This window comes from Molossus molossus, unplaced genomic scaffold (assembly GCF_014108415.1).
Source record: "Molossus molossus isolate mMolMol1 unplaced genomic scaffold, mMolMol1.p scaffold_m16_p_5, whole genome shotgun sequence".
NCBI classification, from domain to species: Eukaryota; Metazoa; Chordata; class Mammalia; order Chiroptera; family Molossidae; genus Molossus; species Molossus molossus.
In genome coordinates, this window is record NW_023425388.1 from 98537323 (window position 1) to 98563370 (window position 26048).

A 26048-nucleotide genomic window follows, 5' to 3' on the forward strand; every position below is an offset into this window, starting at 1 on the left:
TTAAATAAACAAATTAGCACAGTGCTTTAGAGCTGTTTAAAATATGAAACCGTTGATATATGAAGGTAACATTTAATGTTATTTATAAATTTTTTTTTTATCCTCACCTGAGGACACTTTTCCATTTTTTGTTCAGATAGAGTGGGAGGGAGGGAGGGAGAAAGTGAGAGAGAGAAACATCAATGTGAAAGGGACACATTGAGTGGTTGCCACCCACACAACCCAACCAGGGCCAGGGACAAAGTGCAACTGAGTTATGTGCCTTTAGTGGGAACCAAACCCAGGTCTCTGTGGCCTGCAAGTCGACACTCTAACCACTGAGCCAAACATTCCAGGGCTATTTATAAAAATTTTAATTTGAATTGAGTAATAGGTAAGTGGTGTATAGTCTACTTTACAAAATATTTCCTTTGAAGATTCATAAAAACAGTATGAAATATCCAAAGTTTCAATAGTTCTCATAGATACAGAGAACAGACTGACAGCTATAGAGGAGAGTGGGTTGGGGCCTGGGTGAGAATTATAAAAGAATTAAGCAAAGAAAAAATGGAAAGGTTTATGGACACAGACAACAATATGATGATAACCAGAGGGAAGGGAAGGGTAGGGAGGTAAAGGGGGATAAACGTTGACAAAGGAGGCTTGACCTTGGATAGTAAACCCACAATACATTATATAGATGATATATTGTGGAATTGTATACCTGAAACCTGTATAATTTTATTAACCAATATCACCCCAATAAATTAAAAAAAACAAAAATCACAAAGCTCCAGTAGCCCTAAAAGTAAGAAATTTTATTTAAACCGCTGCTTGTTAATATGAGGAATATTTAGATATTATATATCTAAATACCTGTGGGGTAACCACAGAATTATATACGGGTCACCAGGGGGGAATAATCAGTATATAGTTTCTGTCAATTATGCACATCTTCTGGTGAAAGATTAAAGCTGAAGAAAGAAAACTCACCTCTGCTTTCCAAATCACTTAGAACTATTTCACATTCATTTAGTCCATTTATATTTTTATTTTCTAAAACCAATTCTTAAGTTATTATTCAACTCATTCAATGAATATTATAGCAAAAGGGATTTAAGGAAAGTGTTTCATTTCTGAAGAAATAAATTCTAAAGGAGAATGTGTTGGGCCTAGAAGGACCATGAAAAGAACTTAATGGCTAAAATTTTAAATCAGAGTTCTTTGGAAACTATTGTTTTACATGTTTTCAAAATATCCTCAAACACATATTAACAGATAATGTTAATTAACATTAGTTTACATTACCTGATAATAATCTGTCCCTCAAGAGACCAAGATGTTTCTTCTGAAATCAGTAGAATGTTATAATTTAGAGCTACAAAATATCAAATAAATAGATAGAAGATTTTATATATATATAAAAATATGTATTTTATATATATGTATAATCTCACAAAATTATGGATTTTTTAGTCACATTCTCATTTAAAAAGAAATGGGAAAAATATTGCCATACAGCAGCCATGAAGGTATCTTATAACATAAAAATAAAAAGCATAATACTAAGGATGGAAAGCATAAATATATATTAAATATAGAAAATCTATGAGGCATATAAGTTAATTTTAGAAAGCACTATTTTATATTCAAGAGTGACAAAAACTCACTTTTTAAAAAGAAAAAAAGATGACATTAAAGGAAAAAAAGCCCCGCTGGTGTGGCTCATTGGTTGAGCATTGACCTATGCAACAGGAAGTCACTGGTTCTATTCCCTGTCAGGACACATGCCCAGGTTGTGGGCCCAATCCCTAGTGCAGGCCATGTGGGAGGTGACCAGTTGATGTTCTCTCTCATCGATGTTTCTATCTCACACACTACTCTTTTCTCTTTCTAAAAAAATCAATAAATAAAAAGGAAAAGAAAAAATAGAGTTAGTGGAAATGACAAGTTTCCTGGGTAAAAAAAAAATCTAAATTGGCTTGTATATTAGGTCCATAAAGTGCCAGGTAAAACTTACAGAGAGATTCATCTTAATGTTTATCAAGACAAATTTTTGAATTGTAAGTTCAAAGAGTACACTTTGCACCCATGGGGCAATATGAAAGTTGACAATCTATGCACAAAATAGGAGGCAGTCAATTGATGTTCTCTCTTATCAGTGTTTCTCTCTCCCTCTCCCTTTCTGTCTCACTAAAATCAATACAAAAAAAAATTCAAAGATTCAGGATATATACATCAAAAATGTAAATTCTTTTGTTCTTTTCATTTTAAATGAATAAACAAAGATATAACATACCAACATTTTGAAATAATATCTAGACATAATTATTCTTTATTTTTTATTAATTTATTTTTGTTACAGATGTTCCTCCTTTTACCCCCATTGACACCCTCCTCTCTATACCTCCCACCTCAACCCCTTCCCCAGCATTGTTGTCTATGTTCATTGGTTACAAATAGCTATATATAAGTTCTATGGTTGATCTCTTCCCTCCCCCACTCCCCACCACCTCTTTTGAGGGTTCTCAGTCTTGACCTTATTTCTATGTCTCTGGATCTATTTTGTTCATAAGTTTGTTTTGTTCATTATATTCTACAAATAAGTGAAATAATGTGATATTTTTCTTACTCTGATTGCCTTGTTTTGCTTAAGATAATACTCTCCAGGTCCCTCCATGTCGTCTCAAAGGATAGGAGATCTTTCTTAGACATGTATAGTATTCCATTGTGAATATGCACCACAGCTTTTTTATCCACTCATCCACTGATAGACACTTGGGCTATTTCCAGACCTTAGCTATTATAAATGTTGATGCTATAAACATAAGGGTACATATATTTTTTTCTGATTGGTGTTTCAGGCTACTTAGGGTATATTCCTAGAAATGGGATCACTGGATCAAATGGCAGTTCAATTTTTAACTTTTTGAGGTAACACCATGGAGTCTGCATTCCCACCAGCAGTGTACTAGATTCCCCTTTCTCCATAACCTTGCCAGCACTTGTTTGATTATTTGTAGATGGCAGCCATTCTGACAGGTGTGATACCTCATGGTTGTTTTAATTTGCATCTCTCTGATGATTAGTGACATGGAGCATTTTTTATATGTCTCTTGGCCATTTGTATGTCCTATTTGGAGAGGTATTTCTTTAGGTTCTCTGCTCATTTTTTAATTGGGTTCTTTGTCTTGCTCTCATTGAGTGGTATGAGTGCTCTATATATTTTGGAAATTAATCCATCTGATGCATTATTGGCAATTATGCTCTCCCATATAGTGGTTCCCTTTCCATTTTGATGGTTTTTGCCAAAGCATCTTAGTTTGATGTAGTCCCGTGTGTTCATTTCTTCCTTCGTTTCTCTTGCATTCGGTATTGTATTAGTGAACATTCTACTGCATGTGATGTCTGAAATTTTGTTGCCTACATTTTCTTCTAGGATTTTTATAGATTTACAAATTATGTTTAAGTCTTTTCTCCATTTAGTGTTTATTCCTGTATATGGTATAAGTTGGTGGTCTAGCTTCATTTTTTTTGCATGTAGATGTCCAATTTTCCCAACACCATTTATTGAGGAGGCTGTCTTTACACCACTGTATGTTCTTGCCACTTTTGTCAAATATTAATTGAGCATAATATCTTGGGTCAATTTCTGCATTTTTGTTCTGTTTCATTGATCTATAAGCATGTTCTTGTGTCAGTACTAGGCTGTTTTGATTATAATGGCTTTGCAGTATTACCTGATATCTGGTATTGTGATCCCTCCTATTTGTTCTTTTTCAAGATTGCTGTAGCTATTTGAGGTCTTTTTTGGTTCCATATAAACTTTTGGAGTATTTTTTTCTAGTTCTGTGAAATATGTCATTGGTATTTTTATGGGTATTGCATTGAATATACATAGATTGCTTTGGGTAGTATGGACATTTTATTGATGTTAATTCTTCCAATCCATGAACAAGGTATATGCTTCCACTTTTAACATCTTCCTCTATTTCTTTTTCCAATGACCTGTAGTTTTCTGTGAAGAGGTCCCTTACTTTTTTGTTAAGTTTATTCTTAGGTGTGTAAATTTTTTTGGCGCTATAATAAATGGGATTTATTATTATTTTTTTTAAGTTTCTCTTTCTGTGAGTTCACCATCGGTGTATAAGAATGCCATCAATTTCTTGACATTAATATTATATCCTGCTACTTTGCCATATTTATTTATTAAATCTAGTAGATTTTTGATGGAATCTTCAGGGTATTCTATGTACAATATCATGTCATCTGCAAATAATGACAGTTTCACTACCTCCTTTCCACTTTGGATCCCTTTTATGTTTCTTTATGTCTAATTGATGTGGTTAAGACTTCCAGCACTATCTTAAATAAGAGTGATGAAAGTGGGCATCCCTATCTTGTTCCTGTTCTTAAGAAAAATGCTCTTAGTTTATGCCCATTGAGTATGATGTTGGCTATAGGTTTTTCATATATGACCTCTATTATGTCAAGACATGATACCTCTATTCCCAAATTGTTGAGCATTTTTATAAAAAATGGGTGCTGGATTATGTCAAATGTTTTTTCAGAGTCTATTGATATGATCATATTTTTTTCTATTTTTTATTTTGTTTATATGGTGTACCACATTTATTGATTTGAAAATATTCTACCATCTTTGCATCCTTGGGATGAATCCCTCTTGGTCATGATGAATAATTTTTTTGATATATTGCTGGATCTGATTTGCTAATATTTTTTTAAGGATTTTGGCATCTGTGTTCATCAGGGATATTGGCCTGTATTTTTCTTTCTTTGTAGTGTCTTTTTCCGGTTTTGGAATTAGGATTATGCTGGCCTCATAAAATGAGTTTGAAAGAATTTTTTTCTTAGATTTTTTAGAATAGTTTGAGGAGAATGGATGTTAGATATTCTTTGAATGTTTGGTAAAACTTCCCTGTGATGCTGTCTAGTCCTGGGCTTTTGTTTGTGGGGAGTTTCTTAATTATTGGTTTGTTCAAGTTTTCTATCTCTTCCTGGTTCAGTTTTGGGAAACTGTGTGTTTCTAGAAATTTGTGCATTTTGCCTAGATTGTCCAATTTGTTGGCATATAATTGTTCATAGTATATTTTGATGATCCTTTGTATTTCTGTGGTGTCCTCTTTCTTTCTGATGTTGAGTTTTTTGGGTCCTCTCTTTTTGTTTCTTGATGAATCTGTCTAAAGGCCCATCAATATTTTTTATCTTTTCAAAGAACCAGCTTTTTGTTTCACCGATCTTTTAAATTGTTTCTTTAGTCTGTATGTTATTGATTTCTGCTCTGACCATTACTATTTCTTTCTTTCTACTTGCTCTGGGTATTTTTGTTTGTTTGTTTACTTTCTAGTTCTTTGAGTTTTGGGGTTAGAAATTCAATTAGAATTTTTTTCTTGTTTTTTTTTTGAGGTAAGCCTGTAGTGCTATGAACTTCCCTCTCAGGACTGCTTTTTCTGCATCTCATAGATATTGTGTTGTTGTGTGTTCATTTTCATTGGTTTCCAGGAACTTTTAAATTTTTCCATTGATTTCCTTGGTAACACATTCATTGTTTGATAATATGTTACTTAGTCTCCAAGTGTTTGAATGTTTTTGTTGTAATTGAGTTCTAGGTTCATGCCATTGTGATCTGAGAAGATGCTTGATATGATTTCAATCTTTTTGAATTTGGAGATTTACTTTGTGTTCTAACATGTGGTCTATCTTTCAGAATGTCTCATGTACACTTGAGACGAATATATATTCTGCAGCTTTGGGGTGAAATGTTCTGTAAATATCAATTCAGTCCAAATAATCTAGTTCATCATTTAAGGACTCTGTGTCCTTGTTAATTTTTTGTCTGGAAGATCTATTGAGTGGTTTCAGTGGGGTGTTAAAGTCACCAACTATGATTGTATTGCTATTGATCTCTCCCTTGAAGTCCTTCAGAAATTTTTAAATATACTTTGGTGCTTCCGTATTAGGTGTGTTTATGTTTACCAGGGTTACATCCTCTTGCTGGATTGATCCTTTAATATTATGTAGTGACCTTCTTTGTCTGTCTTATTATGGCCCTCCTTTTGAAGTCTATCTTATCAGATATGAGAATTGCTTGGAAAAATTTTTTCCATCCCTCCTCTTTCATCCTGCGTGAGTCTTTTGTTGTGAGGTGGGTCTCTTGTAGCATATATATGGGTTGTGCCTTCTTATCCATTCATTTATTATATGTCTTTTGATTGTAGCATTTAAGGCATTTACATTTAAGATAGTTATTAGTTGCCATTTTAATTTTATGCCTGTGTTCCTCTCTCTCTCTCTCTCACTATTTCTTCTTCTTCTTATAATAGTCCCTTCAGCATTTCTTGCAGTGCTTGTTTGGTGGTGGTAAATTTGTTTAGCTTTTTTGTCTGTGAAGCTCTTTATTTCTCCTTCAATTATGAATGATAGTCTTGCTGGATAAAGTAATGTTGGATTCAGACTCTTGCCTTGTATTACTTTGTACACTTCATGTCACTCCCTTCTGGTCTGCAGTTTTTCTATTGAGAAATCAGCTGACAGTCTAATGGGAGCATTCTTGTAGGTAAATTTCTGTCTCTCTCTTGCTTTATTTAAGATTCTTTCTTTGTCTTTAATGTTTGCCATTTTTATTATGATGTGTCTAGCTTTGGGTCTTTTGGGGTTCATCTTGCTTGGGACCCTCTGTGTTTCCTGGACTTGTGTGACTTTTTCCTTCACCAGTTTTGGGAAGCTTTTGTCATTATTTTTTCAAACACACTCTCTAGTTTTTTTCTCTGATTCTTCTCCTTCCAGTACCCCTATATAGTGAATGTTGTTACGTTCTTGTATTGTCTAAAAGCTCCCTTAAACTCTTCTGCTTTTTAAACTTTTTTTTCCATTTGCTGCTCTATTTAGGTGTTGTTTTCTACCTTGTCTTCTAAGTCATTGAATCTGTGTTCAGCTTCTTTTAATCTGCTATTGAATTCTTCTAAGGTATTTTTCATAATAGCTATGTCATTTTGTATTTCCTCTTGATTTTTATGCATAGCTTCTACCTCTATTTTTAAGCTGATGTAGTTCCCACTGAGCTCTTTGTAATTCTCATTAAGTTGCTTATTGTTCTCACTTAATTTTTTGAGCAGTATTAAAACCATTGCTTTGAATTCTTTATCTGACAAATTGTTTTTTTCCATTTCCTGTAGTTCCTTTTCTGGTGATTCCTTCATTTCTTTCTTTTTGGTATTGTTTCTTTGTCTCACCATTTTAACAACCTGGTAGTTCTATGCCTAGTGAAGGATATTGGAATGTGTAGGCAGGTTGGTGTGTATAAAATAAGACTGCTGTGCCTCTCAGACTCTTTGGTGTATGGCACTCCTGCTTGCTGTGGTTCCTGGAGGATTGACAACTGGTGGTTGCTACTGGTCTTTTGTGCAGGTCTTGGCTCCCCATGTTTTGTTGCTGCTTGGGCTGTAGCACTGCTCCGAATCTTCCTCTGCTGATGCCTCTGGGGATGGGTCTCAGATGCTGATTCATGTTGCTGCCTGGGGATGGATGTCAGCTCCCAAGCCTCTACTTCTGGGGGTGTGTCTTGGCTCCCAAACCTCAGCTGCTGTTGGGGGTGGGGCTCCACCCCTGACCAGCCACTGCTGCTGTGGGGGAAGGTGCTGGGCTCTGCTCAGGCTTTTGCTGTGGGGGATGTTGTTTGGCTCCTGGCTGGTTGCACCTACTGCAGCAGACACCTTGATAGCAGCACTACTGTGTGCTCATCCGCATTGACACAATAGGATCTGCTAGTCTGATGATGCAAGTCACTCTGTTGTACTCAGGTTGCTATACCCTAGCCGTGCCCTGCTTCCTTCTCCCACAGAAGACCAGGGATCTTCCAAAATGGTGAGGCCTCCCAGATATGCAGGGGGAAGCTCGCTGTTGAGCCACTTACCATGGTAGCTGACTGCTTTCCTTCCACAGCGCAGGAACCTTCTGCCCCGAGTTTCTGCACTGCTCAAGGTTGGTCATCCACACACTCACGTTCACTCACCCTCTCTCTCACACTAGTTCACACTCACACATTCATCCTAGCTCCAGTCCTCCCGCTGCCATCTTCCAGAAAACTTCAGCAAATGTTGACATAATTATTATTTAATTGAAATAAATGTTACACATTTGCCATGTATGTGAGTAAAAACTATTACATCAAATTTAAATTCTATCATCAACTCTACCTTTTCTACTTAACGTCACTGACATCCCTACTTTGTGTTAGTTCCATGAACTTATTTGTAATAAATATTCATTACTGTTTTGTATGTTTTAAAATTTTATGTAACTTATCAATTTAGGTATCTCTTTGTAATCTCCTTTTTTTTTTTTTTTTTACTTTTTGAATGATAATTTATGGAGAAATATTTTATTAACTTTAATTCAGAATAGTATAGTTTATTAGTTTTCCTTTGAAGAAACAATTCAGCTTTTTACATGTGTCTTTCAAAATAAAACAGTTGCCACAATTAACATCCTTTTATATAAATTTCTCAATAGGCATATGCAGCAAGGTATCTCAGGTAATTAGGTAGAAAATTAATTTTTTGGAGTGATAAAGTATAAAAAATTATCATACTGTATTGTCATCAGATTGGTTCTGTGCTAGGGGCTGCCCCTGCCCCAAAATAGTCCAGGGCCTCTAGGTTTTTGACTTGCACAGGAATGAATTCAAGAATAAGTCACAGTGAGAACTAAAGCAAGTTTTTTTAAGGTAGAGATAAAAAGGCGAGATGTGCCACTATGAGAGAAGCAAAAGTGCATATTGAGGGGACACAGGTATACTTGTGAGTTGTGTACTGCATCAGTCAGTTCTGGAGATTTTATGTGTTTTCAAGGGTGGGCTGTTTCTTAACTTTGTGATGTCATGTTCTGGCTCAGCCTTCTGGTGGTGGGGGGTCTTGTCCCTAATTTGGTCCATTCTGGAATGTCATGCTGTTCACCATCTTGGTCTCCCTTCTACTCATGGTGCTAGTTTTTATTATAATAATGATATAATGAGTTTTGAAGTCTGTCTCTGGTCAATTTTCTTCCATCTTGGATTTTCAGCCAGTCGTTGTTGTTGATGACTTCTGTGACCACTCCAGGAGTCTCCTGCCATAGCTGTTTTCCCTTTGATTATGAGTGGAGGTGGGGGCTCTGATGAGAGGCCCTAGTGTTTTGTTGGCCTGACATATCCATTCACACTTCCTCATTAGCTTGTGGAGAATTTTTTCTAACTTATTTCTATCCTGACTCAATATGAGTGATTTGTCATAGCAAATCCTTTCTAGATTCTTGCTCATGTACATCATAATTTAAAGTATTTTTAAAGTTCAAAAATATGTGTTTTCTTTACTTGCTATTGATTAGTCTGATTACATTACAGAAAACATATATTCTTTAACTTTTAGATTATTAATGTACAGGTATACATTGTGTTCAACTTGTTAATGTTGTATATATCTTCTCTGTTTATAGTAATCTTTCTGTTTGATATAGATTTTACATGTTTTTACTGCAATATTTTAACATTTATCATTGTGATTGTGAATTTTTCTTGCAATTCTGACAACTATTATCCTACATATGCTTAGGTTATTTTACTAAATTTATCCCTGTTCAGTTTCCTTCTTTTTGTCACTATAATGTTATCTTCTTTATCCTGACTAATGCCTTTTGACTCTACAATTCACTTTGTTTTTGTTAATCTAGCTATATAATTTTATCTTCATTTTAATTTGTTGAAATTTATTTTCATCACAGATGTATTTATTTATAGTATTAGAGGTGAGAAGCTTAAATTTAATGTGGCAACAGGGCCATTTATTCACCAGAGGCTTTGGAAAAAGATCTATTTCATAATTTTTCTCATAGTTTCTGGTGGCAGCTGTCAATTTTTGGTGTTTCTTAGCTGGTAGCTGCATGAATCTAATCTCTGCTTCTTGTTTCCTATCACCTTCTGTGCGAATGTCTTTCCCTCTTCCTTTAGTCTAACTCTTCTAATCCATCTCTGCTTTTTTAAAAAATGTATTTTTATTGATTTTTTTTAGAGAGAGGGAGAAAGAAAGAGAGAAACATTAATGTGAGAGAGAAATATCGATCAGCTGCCTCCTGCACATCCCCTACCTGGGATCAAGCTCAACAACCCCAGGCATGTGTCCTGACTGGGAATCAAACCAGTGACATTTTGGTGCATGGGACAATACTTAACCAACTGAGCCACACCAGTCAGGGCAATCTCTGCTTCACTCTTATGAGGACACAATGTTGTTGAATGTAAGGGCTAACCCAGATAATTCAAGATTACTTCATTGTCTCAAAACCTTTACCTAATTACATATATGTTGTTGTTTTTTTTCCATATAAGATAACATTCACTTGTCACAGATATTTTGCCTTTGGGCCCACCATTCTGCTTACTACAAAATTTATATCACAAATTCATGAAAACACTTAGGTTTTTATTATTCTTATTGATAAAAAAGTTTATGATGTTATTCTTTTATGGGAAATTTCAAAGCAATGTTTCAGTAAGTCACACAGAAATATAAAGTAGAATAAATCACTGAGAAATATTACAAAAGATTTTATGGGAAAAATTATCTAGCAACTTATCTTTGGAATTCCCTTAAATAAATAATCCCAATACAAATTGGTTGTTTCCTCAAAAAACAATTTGTATGAAAATTGTTTAAGTAACTTATTAAATTTTATTTAATCTATTCTTCATATTAATTCAAGACATATTTAAGTGGATTATCACTTTTTGTTCATTTATAATTTTATAGCTGAATATTTCATATTTCACTATAATCGTCATATTCCTTAAGCAACATAAATAAACAGTAAGATCAACTACACTCTTTTGGTGAAAATTCATGTTTACCTCTCAGTACTGAACTTCTGAAGATAAAATATTTCTGGAATTTAACCAATTTCCTGGTAAAGTGAGCATTATATCAGAATGGCCTTTTCTTGCCTACTATTTCCATATATGTCATTCTCATTGGCATTTATTTCTTCCGTCCAGGTGCTACATTCAGTTGAAGTGTTGTAATTTATGTTCTGTACATTGTGGTACTGGCTTTGGGCAGTGCATACACTTTAAATAAATTAAATGAATAAATTACTTTTCTTGTTCTAACTGCTTCTTACCTCCACTATGTCTGTGAAAACACATTGCCTAAAGAAATATCTGAAGCCCTAATTTGCCTACAATTCTTAATAAACAATGGGAGGCAATTGTAAAATATGTATGAAATCTAAATGTTCAGATGACATATTTTACAATTACTGACATTTTCAACATGCATATTTGAGGACGTATATAGGGAAAAAAACTCTGAAAGTTGGTATATTTGGGGCAAAAGTTAAAGAAAATAAATAATATTGTGGAGAAAAATCTCTATTTCATGTCACTGTAACTATTTGAAGTACAGCTATGAAAAATAAGTAGTTAAAATAAAATGTGTGTATTGATTGCAGCTAAATCTCATATTGAATTATATTTTGTTTGTTGTTTTCTATTTTAATAATAATTAGGCAATTATTTTACATAGGTTAATTTAGATATTACTACCATACCAGTTACATATTCTTTCCAAAACATGATTTTCTGTCTTATAAATTATTTTCCTTATTATTTGATTCAGTTAAGAGTTTTAAGGTAGTTATCAACTTGTTTACCAAATGTTCATTTATGATCTTTAACATGAAAAGCACCGAATGTGAAGTTGGATAAGAAAGAGTCCCTCTGTCTTATCAGTTACATAATATATTTAAGCATACAGAAAAGTTCATCAAAAATATTTTTTTGGGGGAGACAGTACTTTTTAAAATTTATTTTAAAAAATTTAAGTGAACATGATTAATTCTGAATTGAATGTTATAGGACTTTTCAAAGAAAGGTACATGTGATATGACTCATCAATAACTTGTTTTTTCGGTTTGATTTCTCACCTATGCAGGAGTTCCTGCCTCATATCCAAGTATGAATCTCCCCTTCATCAGTGTGCAGTAGGTAAAACTCAGGATTCTTATGTTATAGTGTTGAAGCTCTTCCCTCCTGAGGATAGTTCTCTTGTTACTGAGGCAAGAAAGTGAGATGGATCAGTAGGCTCTGCTTTTCTTCTCCCATATCTGATGGTATTGAGGTGTTGCATTGAGCCACAGGCCTTGGTATTCTTTTTTTTTTTTTTTCCCTTTTTCTTTAAAAGTCTTGATATTCTTTATTCTACAAATAACTCTCTTATTTTGCAAGGGAGAGTGGAAAGGGATCTGGCAGGAGTTCACTATGGTTGCTAGCCTGAACTTAGTTTACCCCACTAGCCTAGTGAGATCCCAAAGGAAAATCCTGTAAGTGAGTGGGAACTGTTTAATGACTTTTACACTCCGGAGCTTTACACTTTCATGCCAACCCAGCAATTTGTCAACATTAGTGGTCTCATATCCCATTACAATATGCTGTGTCCAGTGACATTTGCCTCATTTAAATGAAGACTTATGTTCTATGTCTCTAGATTCCAGTATGACTCTGGCCTGGAACCTGAGTTTTCTAAGTTCATGAATAGTCATTAATTTGTACTCTTTCCCTTCTATAGGAATGGGAACTACTTCTAGTTCTCGTCATCTCTGAACTGAAACTAGAACTCATTTTTTTTTTTTTATTAATAATGCAGAGTCAATATTTTGTGTATTTACCTATTCCTTCAACCTAGTAAAAAGGTTCATACAATTAGATATAAATCAGAACAGGTGATGTATAGTATGTAATTGGTGAAGTGGAATAAAATAATGCCTGACTCCAATCTGTTTATGTATTTTCTTTTGATGTGTAGAAAGATACAATGTAAGTGGATAATTGTTATTGTAAATGATAATAAGGAAGCATATGTGTTAAAATAAGTACTATGCAATGATTAAATATTGAATTGTTTTGAAAGCTGATGGGTACTATGCAAAAAGGTGCAAGGCAAGAGCAATAGCAACAATGCCTTCTGATTTTTTAAAATGTAAATTCAGAGAAAATGTTACCATTCTGAGGGCTTCATTTTTATTCCCCTCTGATTTTGAGAATAATAAATAACAAGAGATTGTAGAACTAGATCAGGGTTTTTATATCCTTATCCCTGAAATATACTTCTCAGAAGTTTAGAATAGATTTTAAATACCTGGATGAGGAAATAATAAAATTATTGGCACAATTTGAATAGGATTTTTTCTAGTAATTTTAATGTGTTGAGTATGATTTTCAAGGTGGTACATTTTAGAGTGAATAAAACTACTGTTAGCTTAATTTTAAAATAATAAAGCATTTGAATCATTATATCAGCTATTTCCTAGTATTTTAAAACAAAGTTAGTTTTGTAAACAATCATCTGGCAATTTGTCATCTTTAGGATAAAAATATAAATTATGGTTCTAATACTCTGGTTTATCTAAATGTTTTCCAAGGTTTTTCTGACCTACTCTACAATTGTAACAATATTTTGAGCTCCAAAAGAGGTGAACAAGAAAACTTCAGACAATTTGATTTATCTTCTGAGTCATAAAAAAAAACCTTGAAACCATTCTGTTTCTATATTTAAACATAACCAGGGACTATAACCTAAATGTATTTGTGTTTGCAGATCTATTTATTAAAGTGGGAACCAGCTCTGGCCAGTTTTGCTCAGCGGTTAGAGCATCGGCCTGCGGTCCAGAGAGACCTGAGTTTGGTTCCCGCTAAGGGCATGTACCTCGGTTGCAGTTTTTCCCCAGCCCTGGTTGGTCGTGTGGGTGGCAGCCACTCAATGTGTCCCTTTCAGGTCTATGTTTCTCTCTCTCTCTCTCTTCCTCTCTCTTCCTCCTACTCTATCTGAACCAGAAAATGGAAAAATGTCCTCGGGTGAGGATAAAAAAGAAAGTGGGAAGCAGCACAGCAGATTCTAACAGTCATCGAAATATTTTTTTCTTTTCTATATTGCTTATAATGCAAACACATTGCAAAGATCTGTTTGAAAATAAAAACCCACTGAAAGATGAGGAGGAAGTGTTGAATACTGGCTTAATTTATTCTTGCTGTTGTTAATACCAGATAATGTTTTAAAATAAGACATCATGTTTGTTTTTGTATATTTTATCAGGACTTTTCTTTAGTTTCAAACAGAATTACTCTTTATTTCCTATACATTTTAATATGTTTCTCTTCTGATTATTAAAAAAAGTACCAAAAACAAGAACTGTAAAACTCCAATCTCAGAACATAAAATATAAAATTTCAAAGTCAACATTTTGCTAGACAGATTTGAAAACAAACTATCATCCCTATGGAACCATTAAACATGCCTTCTTTTTTTATGTTTAAAGAGCAAAGGAAAGCTCTTCCTTGTTAAGCACTACTGAGTCATGACCGTCGGACAGTTTATCTCATTAAAAATATCTTCAATCTATTTTACTTTCTTTTTACAGGTGACCAAGCAGCTACAATGAACTAAAGCACTTATATGTGTTGATGTGAAATTAAGGTTTATTTTGAATGTCAAAATACAAACATTTTTTAGTTTAGTTTTAGAAAATATAATTTTTTCCCTTTCTTTTATGCCATTATATTTTATGATCAAACTTGCATCTTTAAATTATTATTTTCTTTATGTTCACTGTGTAGGCTGAATTCACTGCTTTTACCTTATTTATATAATCAGAAACATAAAAGAGTTTTTTAATTCTGTAATTTCATATTTCCATTATGCAATTTAAAACCCTATCAACTTCTTTTCAAATTTAAAAAGAATAATTACTTCTAACATAACATATATATGTATATGTGTACATGTATAATAAACATATAAATACATATTCATTCAATCAATGCATACATATATATTTTTTTAATTTCAATTTGTAGATGTGTTTTTCACAAATTGAAGGTTTGTGGCAACCCTGAATCTAGAAGTCTATCAATGCTATTTTTCCCAAAGCATTTTCTCACTTCATGTCTCTGTGTCTATTTCTGGTAAAAATGTTGTACATGCTATAAAACTGTAATACAAGCACACAGCAATCAAAATAGCAAGGTACTGGCATAAAACCAAACATATAGAACAATGGAACAGAATAGAGAGCCCAGAAATAAACCTATACCTTTATACTCAATTAAATTTGACAAAGGAGTCAAGAACATGCAGTGGGGTGAAGACAGTCTATTCAATAAATGGTGTTAAGAAAATCAAACAGATACATGCAAAAATAAATATTAGACCATCTCACATCACACACAAGAATAAAGACATAGATTAAAGACTTAAATGTTAACAATAACAATCTTAACAGTAAACATAGGCAGTAAAATCTCAAATATTTCTCGTATTAATATTTTTTCTGATATAACTCCTCAGGCAAGGGAAACAAATAAAAAAATAAACAAATGTGACTACATGAAACTAAAGAGTTTTTGCACTGCAAAGAAAAACAATCAACAAAATAAAAAGACAACCCACTGAATGGGAGAACATATTCATAAATGATGCATCTGATAAGGGTTAATATGCAAAATATATAAAGAACTCATACAACTCAACACCAGAATAACAAACCAATTAAAACATGGGGAAAGAACCTTAACACTTCTCCAAAGAAGACATACAGATGGTCAATAGACATGTGAAAAAAAAATGCTCCAAATCAATGATCAGAGAAATGGCTATCCCCAATAATCAACAAATAACAAATGTTGGCAAGGATGTGGAGAAAAGGGAACCCTCATGCACTGTTGGTGTCGATGCAGATTGGTGCAGCCACTGTGGAAAACAATATGAAGCTCCTCAAAAAATTAAAAATGGAAATTTCTTGCAACCCAGCAATTTCACTTCTGGGAATATATCAGAAGAAACCCGAAACACTAATTCAAAAGAATTATGCACCTCCATATTCACTGTAGTGTTATTTACAATAGCCAAGATATGGAAGCAGCCCAAGTACCCATCAGTAGATGGGTGAATAAAAACGCTATGGTACATTTACACAGTGGAATAATACTCAGCCATAAACAAAGGAAATATTTTTTGTGACATCGTGTATGCATCTAACGGTTATTATGTTAAGTAAAATAAGCCAGTCAGAGAAAGACAAATACCATATGATTTAACTTGTATGTGGAATCTAGTGAACAAAATTTAAAAAAAAAGTAGAAACACACTCATAGATACAAAGTGAGAGCTGTCAGAGTTGAGGTCGGGGTGGGGAGTCTGAAATAGTTGAAAGGATTAAGAAAAAACAACAACTCATAGACATGGACATCATTAGGTTATTACCAGAAGGATAGGGGGTGGGAGCAGGTAAGAAGATAGTAGAGGGGGATAAACAGTGATGAGGGAGACTAGACTTTCGGTGATGAGCACACAATGCAATATATAGATAATGTATTGTAAACTGTACACTTGAAACCTATATACTTTTGTTAACCAATGTAACCCTAATATATTCAATATAAATTTTAAAAAATGAAGAATGTAAAATTATAATAAATGATTAAAAAATATTATATAAAATTAGTTGATAAAGCAGCATCTGGTTTCAAGATGATTGGCTATAATTTTAAAATAATTTTTATTGTGGCTAAAATGGTATCAAATAGCATCACATACTATAGAGAAATCGATTGTGAAAGATAATCAGTGAGGGAAACTGCATTGTTTTCTTATTTTTAAAAAATTGCCAAAGCCACTTCAACTTCAGCAACCATCACACTGATCAGGCAGCAGTCATCAACATCAAGGCAAAACTTTTCATCAGCAAAAAAATTAGGACTTACTGAAGGCTCAGATGATGGTTAGCACTTTTTAACAATATAGTATTTTTAATTAAGGTAGATATATATTTTTTAAGACACATTGTTATTAACACTTACACTGTAGCATAGTATAAATATAATTTTTATGTATACTGGTAAACCAAAAATTTCATGAGACTCACTTTATTGTGATACTCATTTTATTGCATGGAAAGTACATATATAATCCTATGGAAAACAATCACTTGAGTTACCACTGTTAAATTTTGGACAGTAATTAAGGATTTTTTTTTTTTTTTTGGCAATTTTTATTACCCTTCTAAGCAACTCTGATTTTTACAACACTCTTTAGTAGCTTGTTAGAAATATATATATATATATATATATATATATATATATATATATATATTAAAGATGCCATTATTTTTATAGTCAATTGTATGTTTTTGTTAGGTTAAAAAAAAAAGACTATTAGAAGAACTAAAACATTTATTATTTATCCTCATTCATTTAGAGATACAAAGCATTCTCAAAGTAGAAAATTGATTTCAATTAAATTCAATATAAACAAAAATCTGAACATATAAGCATAACATTAAAATTATTTAAAAACACATTTTACATGGAATTATATCCATAAAATATTTTCAGTTTATTTTTTCCAAACTATCTGGAATATCCAAAAATGTAGAAGATGTATTTTTACCTAGAAGTTATAGTAAAATATTTAGTTAAGGTAAGTAATGAATATGCTTTGTTAAATTCAATGTAGATAGAAAAGAAATATGAATTATTATGTTCTCCATTTATTTCATTTGTAATATTTGTCACTCTATTTCTGCCCTGGGCTCTCATGGGAAAGAGGTTTTAAAACTGTTTTTGCAATGGCTACAGGCAGGACCTGAGGGAGGGTGAGCGTGTGAGAAAATGAACAAGCGTGTGAGAGAGAGTGAGTGGATGTAAAGGTGGACGACCAACCCCAGCAGTGCAGAGATGCTGAGCAGAATGTTCCTGTGCTGTGGACAGGAGCAGCTGGCTACTGCGGTAAATGGTCCTTCAGGGCTCTTTTCCCTGGGCCTCGGGGAGGTCCCACCATTAAGAAATATCCTGGGTCTTCCCTGAGAGGAGACAGTGGGAGCAGTGAGGGTTCAGCAAACTAAGCCCACCAGCACACCTGGCACCATAAGACCAGTGAACACTCTGTGTCAACACAGACCTGTGCACAGTAGTGGAGTTCCCAAGGTGCTGGTTGCAAAAGCCACAGACAGCCCAGAGCCCAGCACCATCCCCCATAGTATCAGCCCAATCCGAGTCCAGATGTACCCCCAGCAACAGAGGCTGGGGAGCAGACATCATTCCACAAGCAACAGAAGCACAGAGAAGCAGCTGAAATTCATCCCCAAAAACTATAGCAGAAGCAGAGCAGGATTGAGCCCCACTGGGAAGCAGCACTCGCCAGCCACCAGCTGCGGAACCTGGGGCTCCACAGAGGCCTGTGCAATTCAGTAGCCACAAGAGCATTGGGAAGTCAGAACCCAATAGAGACTGGTGTGATCCAGCTGCCCACCCCCAGGGGGCACCAGAGAGGCCTATGGGACCCAGCTGGGACTGTGCTATCTAGTTACCATCTGGACCTGTGGGGTGCTGAAGCACCAGAGAGGCCTGTGCGACCCAGCAGCCCATAATAGAGGCATAGAGCCAGGTCCCCAAAGCAACTGTGTGATCAAGTTACGCACTAAACCTGAAGGGTTCGGGGGCACCAGAAAGGCCTGTGCAACCCAGCTATGCACAAGATAGGCATAGAGGATGTGAAAATGGAGGCTGAGTGAATAGAAGCTACTCAGATGATCTCCCAGGACCAAACAGGAATTACAATAAAAATAAAGACAAATCCTCAGAAAAAAGCAACAGAAAAGCTACAGGACAGAACCATATAACCAGGGACACTGGTAGGATCTGTGGAGGTGTGATAGTGGCAGGCTGAAAGCCCACGGACAGCAGCAGTCTTGTTTGTGAGCAGTGCCCTTGGGGAATAAAGACCAAACCCATTCCACAGCACAGAGATCCAGGACAGAGTGCTTAAATAGCCACAGCCACTCACCTGAAAGCTATGGCAAAAGGAGAGCAGACTTGGCTGGAACTCTGTGGGGACACCTGGGATTTGGAGGGAAATCAGACATTTTGCTGAGTTGCGATGATACAAGACAGGGGCCAGTGTGCTCCTTCCCAGAGCTGTGGGGAAAAACAGCAGCCCCCCGCCCCACTCGGAGATTCAGCCTTTCCCAGGTGAGGCACAAATATGCAAATTGAGGCTCATTAATAACCAGCATATAACCCAAACTCTGGAAATTCTCTTATGCAGAACACCAGGGCTACATTCCAAGGCACTGAGTAACTGAGACTACTAGCCTCCAGGAAAAAGCTAGAGGATAACTGAACCTTTGCTGGGCTTGCAAATCTACCCAGAAAAGTAAGACTTGACAGTGGTGTATAATGAGGGCCCACGCAGGTTCATCCAAACCCAGCAGAGGAAGTCACAAACAGCAAAACACCAACACCCACAGGGAAAATTGGACAGGCTCCAATACCACTGAGATAGCCAAAATGGTGAAACAAAAAAAACAAATCACTAATGAAAGAACAGGATAACTCTATCAAAGATAAGGTAAATGAAATGCAGCTAAGCAAATTATCAGAGGTAGAGTTCAGAGCCATGATCTTGAGGCACTCAACAGCATGAGTAAAGACATCGGTGCCATGAGTAAAAATACAGAAACATTGAAAACCAACTGAAAGGAAATGAAGAATGACATAGCAGAAATTAAGAACACATTAAAAAAACTAACCAGTGGAGTAGAGGAAACTGACTGGATCAATAAATTAGAAGACAGGGTAGAAAAAATCAACCAATCAGAAAAGCAAAAGTAAAAAACAATGAAAAAACAGGAAGACAGCTTAAGAGAACTGTGGGACAACTGGAAACCTAATAATATTCACATCAGAGGAGTCCCTGAAAAGGAAGAAAATGAACAAGGGTTAGAGAATATATTTGAAAAAATAGTGACAGAAAAATTTCCTAACATGGTGAAGGCAGAAGGCATTCAAGTTCAAGAAGCACAGAGAGCCCCAAGTAAGAAGAACCCAAACAGGCCCATGCCAAGACACATAATAATTAAAATGCTAAAAATTAAAAACAAAGAGAAAATCCCAAAAGCAGCAAAAAATAAGCAACAGGTTATCTACAAAGGAAACACCATATGGCTCTCAGCTTACTACTCAACAGAAACACTGCAGGCCAGAAGAAAGTGGCATGAAGGAATCAAAGTCATGAAAAATAAGGACCTGAATCCAAGAACACTCTATTCAGCAAAGCTATCATTCAAAATAGAAGGTCAAATAAAGAGCTTTCCAGACAAAAAAAAAGGCTAAGGGAATATATTGACACCAAATGAGCACTGCAAAATATGCTAAAAAACCCAATGTAATTAGAAGAAATAGGAAGAAAAATATAACCCCAATGAAAAATAATGTAATAAATAAGTACATATCAATTATCACTTTAAATGTGAATGGTGTGAATGCTCCAATAAAAAGACACATAGTAGCTGACTGGATAAGAAAGCATGACTCACATATATGTTGTTTACAAGAGACCCATCTCACAACAAAGACTCACGTAGATTGAAAGTGAAGGGATGGAAAAAAATCTTTCAAGCAAACGGAAAGCAAACAAAAAAAACAAAACAAAAATTGATGGTGTAACAATACTCATATCTGATAAAGGAGGTTTCAAAATGAAGGCCATAACTAGAGACAAAGAAGGGCACCACATAATATTGAAAACATTTATCCAACAGGAAGATATAACCTTGGTAAACATATATGTACCCAATTAAGGAGCACCAACATATATTAAAAATCTTCTAGAGGATGTCAAAGGAGAAATCAACAGTAATGCAATCAATGCAGGGGACTTCAATACTCCACTCACATTACTAGATAGATCATCTAGACAAAAAATTAACAAGGAAACACAGACTCTAAATTAAACCCTAGATCAAATGGATTTAATAGATATCTACAGAGAATGCAGAAATTCTGCATTCTTCTCAAGTGCACATGGAACATTCTCAAAGATAGATCACATGTCAGGGCACAAACTAAGTCTCTGCAAGTTCAAGAAGACTAAAATCATATCAAACTTCTTCTCAGATCACAATGGCATACAACTAGAAATCAATTGCAAGAAGAACATGGAAAGATATTGGAAAACATGAAGGCTAAATAGCACGTTATAGAACAATGAGTGGGTCACCATAGAGATCAAGGAAGAAATTAAATACTCCCTGGAAACCAATCAAAATGAACACACAACACAAAATCTATGGGATGCATCAAAAGCAGTTCTGAGAGGGAAGTTCATAGCGCTATAGGCCTACCTCAAGTAACAAGAAAAATTTCTTATAGACTATCTAACCTCACAACTTAAAGAACTAAAAAGGAAACAAAATGAAAGCCACAGAGCATGTAGAAGGAAGGATATAGTAAAGATCAGAGCATATATAAATGACATAGAGATCAAAAAGCAAAAAACAAAAAAAACTATTCAAAGGATCAATGAAACAAAGAGCTTGTTCTTTGGAAAGAAAAAAAATATTGATGAACCCTTAGCTAGATTTACCAAAAAACAAAGAAAGATAACCCAAATACACAAAATCAGAATTCAAAAAGGAGAAATAATAACTGACAGCAGAGAAATACAAATTTTTTTTTTTTTTTTTTATCCTCACCTGTGGACATTTTTCCATTTTCTGCACAGATAGAGTGGGAGGGAGAGAGAGGAAGAGAGTGAGAGAGAAACATCGACGTGAAAGGGACACATCGAGTGGCTGCCACCCACACGACCAACCAGGGCCGGGGACAAACTGCAACCAAAGTACGTGCCCTTAGCGGGATCCGAACCCGGGTCTCTCTGGACCACAGGCCGACGCTCTAACCGCTGAGCCAAACTGGCCAGGGATACAAAAATTTTTTAACAGATATTATGAACAATAATACGGAAAAATTTTCAACAAGATAGGTGAAATGGACAATTTTCTAGAAACACATAGTCACCCAAAACTGGACCTGGAAGAGACAGTAAACTTGAACAGACCAATAACAGCAAAAGAAGTTGAAGATGTAATCAAGAATCTTCCAGCAAATAAAAGCCCAGGCCCGAGGGCTTCACGGGGGAATTTTACTGAACATTCAAAAGGAACTAAACCCATTCTCCTCAAACTATATCAAAAAATTCAAGAACAAAGACTTCCAAACTTGTTTCATGAGGCCAGCATAATTCTAATTCCAAAATCAAAAAAAGAAACTACAAAGAAAGAAAACTAGAGGCCAATATCCCTGATGAACATAGAGGCCAAAATTCTGAAGAAAATATTAGCAAACTGAATCCAGCAATACATCAAAAAAATTATTCACGATGACAAAGTGGGATTAATTTCAAGGTGCAAGGCTGGTACAATATTTGCAAATCAATAAATGTGATACACCACATAAACAAAATGAAAGATAACAATCATATGATTATATCAATAGATGCTGAAAAAACATTCAACAAAATTCAGCACCCTTTTCTGATAAAAATGCGCAGCAATCTGGGAATAGAGGGATGATATCTCCACATAATAGAGACCATATATGAAAGACCTACGGCCAACATCATACTCAATGGGCAGAAATTAAAAGCATTTCCCTTAAGAACAGGAACAAAACAAGGATGCCAACTTTTGCCAGTCTTATTTAACATAGTTCTAGAATACTTAGCCACAGCAATCAGACGGGAGAAAAAAATAAAAGAGATTCAAATTGGAATGGAGGAAGTAAAACTGTCATCATTTGCAGATGACATGATACTATACACAGAAAACCCCAAAGACTCCATCAAAAATCTACTAGACTTAATCACTAAATTTGGTAAAATGGCAGGATACAAAATTAACGTCAAAAAATTGATGGCATTCTTATACACCAATGAGGAACTCACAGAAAAAGAAACTAAAAAAATCCCATTTACCATTATGGCAAAAAAATTAAGATACCTATGAATAATCTTAACGAAAGAAATAAAGAACTTATTTGCAGAAAACTACAGGTTTTAAAAAAAATAAATAGAGAAAATTATAAAAAAGTGGAAGCACGTACCTTGTTCATGGATTGGAAGAATTTACACCATTAAAATGTCCAAACCACCGAAAGTAATCTATAGATTTAATGCAATCCCCATCAAAATACCAACGACATACTTCACAGAACTAGAACAAATACTTCAGAAGTTCATATGGAACCAAAAAATACCTTGAATAGCCACAGTATTCTTGAGAAAGAAGAACAAAGTTGGAGGGATCACATTACCAGATTTCAGGTAACACTAAAAAGTGACTGTAATCAAAACATCCTGGTACTGGCACAAGAACAGGCATATAGACCAGTGGAACAGAAGAGAGAACTCAGAAGTGGACCCAAAGCAATATGCTTAATTAATATTTGACAAAGGTGGCAAGATCATACAGTGGATTAAAGACAACCACTTTATTAAATGGTATTGGGAAAATTGGACAGGTACATGCAAAAAACTAAAATAAAATAAAACTAGACCATCAACTTACACCCTACAGAAGAATAAACTCAAAATGGATAAAAGACTTAAATGTGACTCATAAATTTATAAAAATCCTAGAAGAAAATGTAGGCAACAAAATTTTGGACATCATGCACAGCAGAATTTTTACTGATACATCACCTAAGGCAGCAGAAACAAAGGAGAAAATGAATACATGAGACTACATCAAACTAAAAGATTCAGCACAGCAAAAGATACAATCATCAAAATAGAAAGGCAACCCACTGTATGGAAGAGCATAATTGCCAACGATATATCAGATAAAAGGTTAATTTCCAAAATATATATAGAGTACTCATACAGCTCAACAAAAGGAAGACAAAGAACCCAATTAAAAAATGGTCAGAGGAACTAAATAGACATCTCTCCAAACAGGACATACAAATGGCTAAGAGACATATGAAGAAATGCTCAATATCACTAATCTTCAGAGAGATGCAAATTAAAACAACAATGAGGTATCACCTCACACCTGTCAGAATGGCTGCCATTAACAAATCATCAAACAACATGTTTTGACGAAGGTGTGGAGAAAAGGGGACTCTAGTACACTGCTGGTGAGAATGCAGAGTAGTTAGTGCAACCACTATGGAAAACAATATGGTGTTACCTCAAAAAATTAAAAATTGAACTTCCATTTGACCCAGTGATCCCGCTTTTAGGAATATACCCTAAGAAGCCTTAAACACCAATCAGAAAGAATATATGTATGCCCATGTTCATAGCAGCACTATTTACAATAGCTAAGACCTGGAAACAGCCCAAGTGTCCATCAGTAGATGAGTAGATAAAAAAGCAGTGGTACATATACACAATGGAGTACTATGCAGCTGTAAGAAAGAAAGATCTCTTATCTTTTGAGATGACATGGAGGGACCTGGAAAGTGTTATCCAAAGCAAAAGAAGGCAATCAGAGAAAGACAAGTATCATATGATCTCACTTATTTGTGGAATGTAATGAACATAACAGTCTGAGGAATGGTGTAGTTCCAGAGATGTGGAAGTGGGGTACAGCCTGACAATCCCCAGAACAGGGGGTTGTGGAGGAGAGATAAACCACTGAACTTATATGCATGTATGCATGAACAGTGGACATAGACAACAAAGCTGGGGACAGGGCAGGGAGCGAAGGGCAGGGGAGAATCAGTGGGGGGAAAAGGAGAAACATTTGTAACAAAAATGAATAAATAAATAAATAATAAATAAATAAATAAATAAATAATAAATAAATAAATAAAATAAACCTGTTTTGCTCTTCAAGCTTTACAGGTTCTCCTTGATACACAGACCCCCATTGTCCTTTTACATGCATCTTTAATGTCTGAGTTGACATTACTTATTTTGTCCTTGTCTAACATTGCTCTCATGTTAACTTACATCTGGTTTTAACGAAATGTGCATTTTTGTTGGTGTCCACTATTTATCTTTAATGGGGCCTAATCATGTGAAGTATGAAAAAGTGTAGAAATTTGTATTTACCTAAAATTATTTTGGAACATGAATGTATGTGTTGGAAATCCTTTGGAATGGCATGTGAAAACAATGACTATTTCTATCATCATCTAGGCTTTAGTAAGAATAAACTGGCTCTAAACAGTCTTCTGAAGAGAAAAAATCTGAATAATGGTAAAATTATGATTATTTGATAGTCAATTTTGGATCAGACCTGACTCCAGTAATTTTCTTTCTCTTGTTGTTCCCCACACAATACTAATTTCTTCTTTTAAAAATTAAACAAGTATATAAATAATATATTCATAAAGGTGAAAAAATTACATACATATTCTGTTCACTAGCATGTTCTGGCCTGACACTTCAAAGAGCTTCCAGAAGAAAGAGCAATGACACTCATAATCTCTTTCAGGATGGTGTTTACTCTCACTGTGTCCCCTCCTCAAAGTATCTAGTAAATTTTACTTCACATTTTATATAGTCTTTAATATTTTTTTGTTTGGTTATATATTTTATTAAATTCATTTAAGATAATATTTATATGAGGTTCATGTGCACATTTCTATTATACACCATCTGTATTTTGCATTGTGTATTCACCACACAAAGTGAAAGTACCTTCTGAAAAATTACATTTAGCCTTTACTATATACCCTATCTCTTTTCCATCTGGTAATCACCAGACTTTTGTTTGTCTATGAGTTTTTGTTTATTGTCTTGTTTATATTCTGCTTTTGTTTATATCCCACATATGAGTAAAATCATGTGGTTCTTAACATTTTCTGTCATTTATTTCGCTTAGCATGATATTCTCAAGATTGATGCATAGTTTTGCAAATGATAGTATTTAAAAAAATGGGACAGAGGATATACCATTCAGAAAGAATACATGCAATCCACCAAAGATGAGATCAATGTGGAGGAGTTAGGCAAGTTAACAGAGCCATGATCTTGAGGGAGCTCAACAGCATGAGTAAGGACATAGAGATGCTGAAAATCAACCAATTGGAAATTAAAAACCACCAAGCAGAGAAAAAAAGGACATATCAGAAGTAAAAAACACATTGGAAGGTCTAAAAAGCAGAGTAGAGGAAGCGGAGGACCGGATCAGTGAATTAGAAGACAGGATAGAAAAAAAATCAACCAATCAGAAAACCA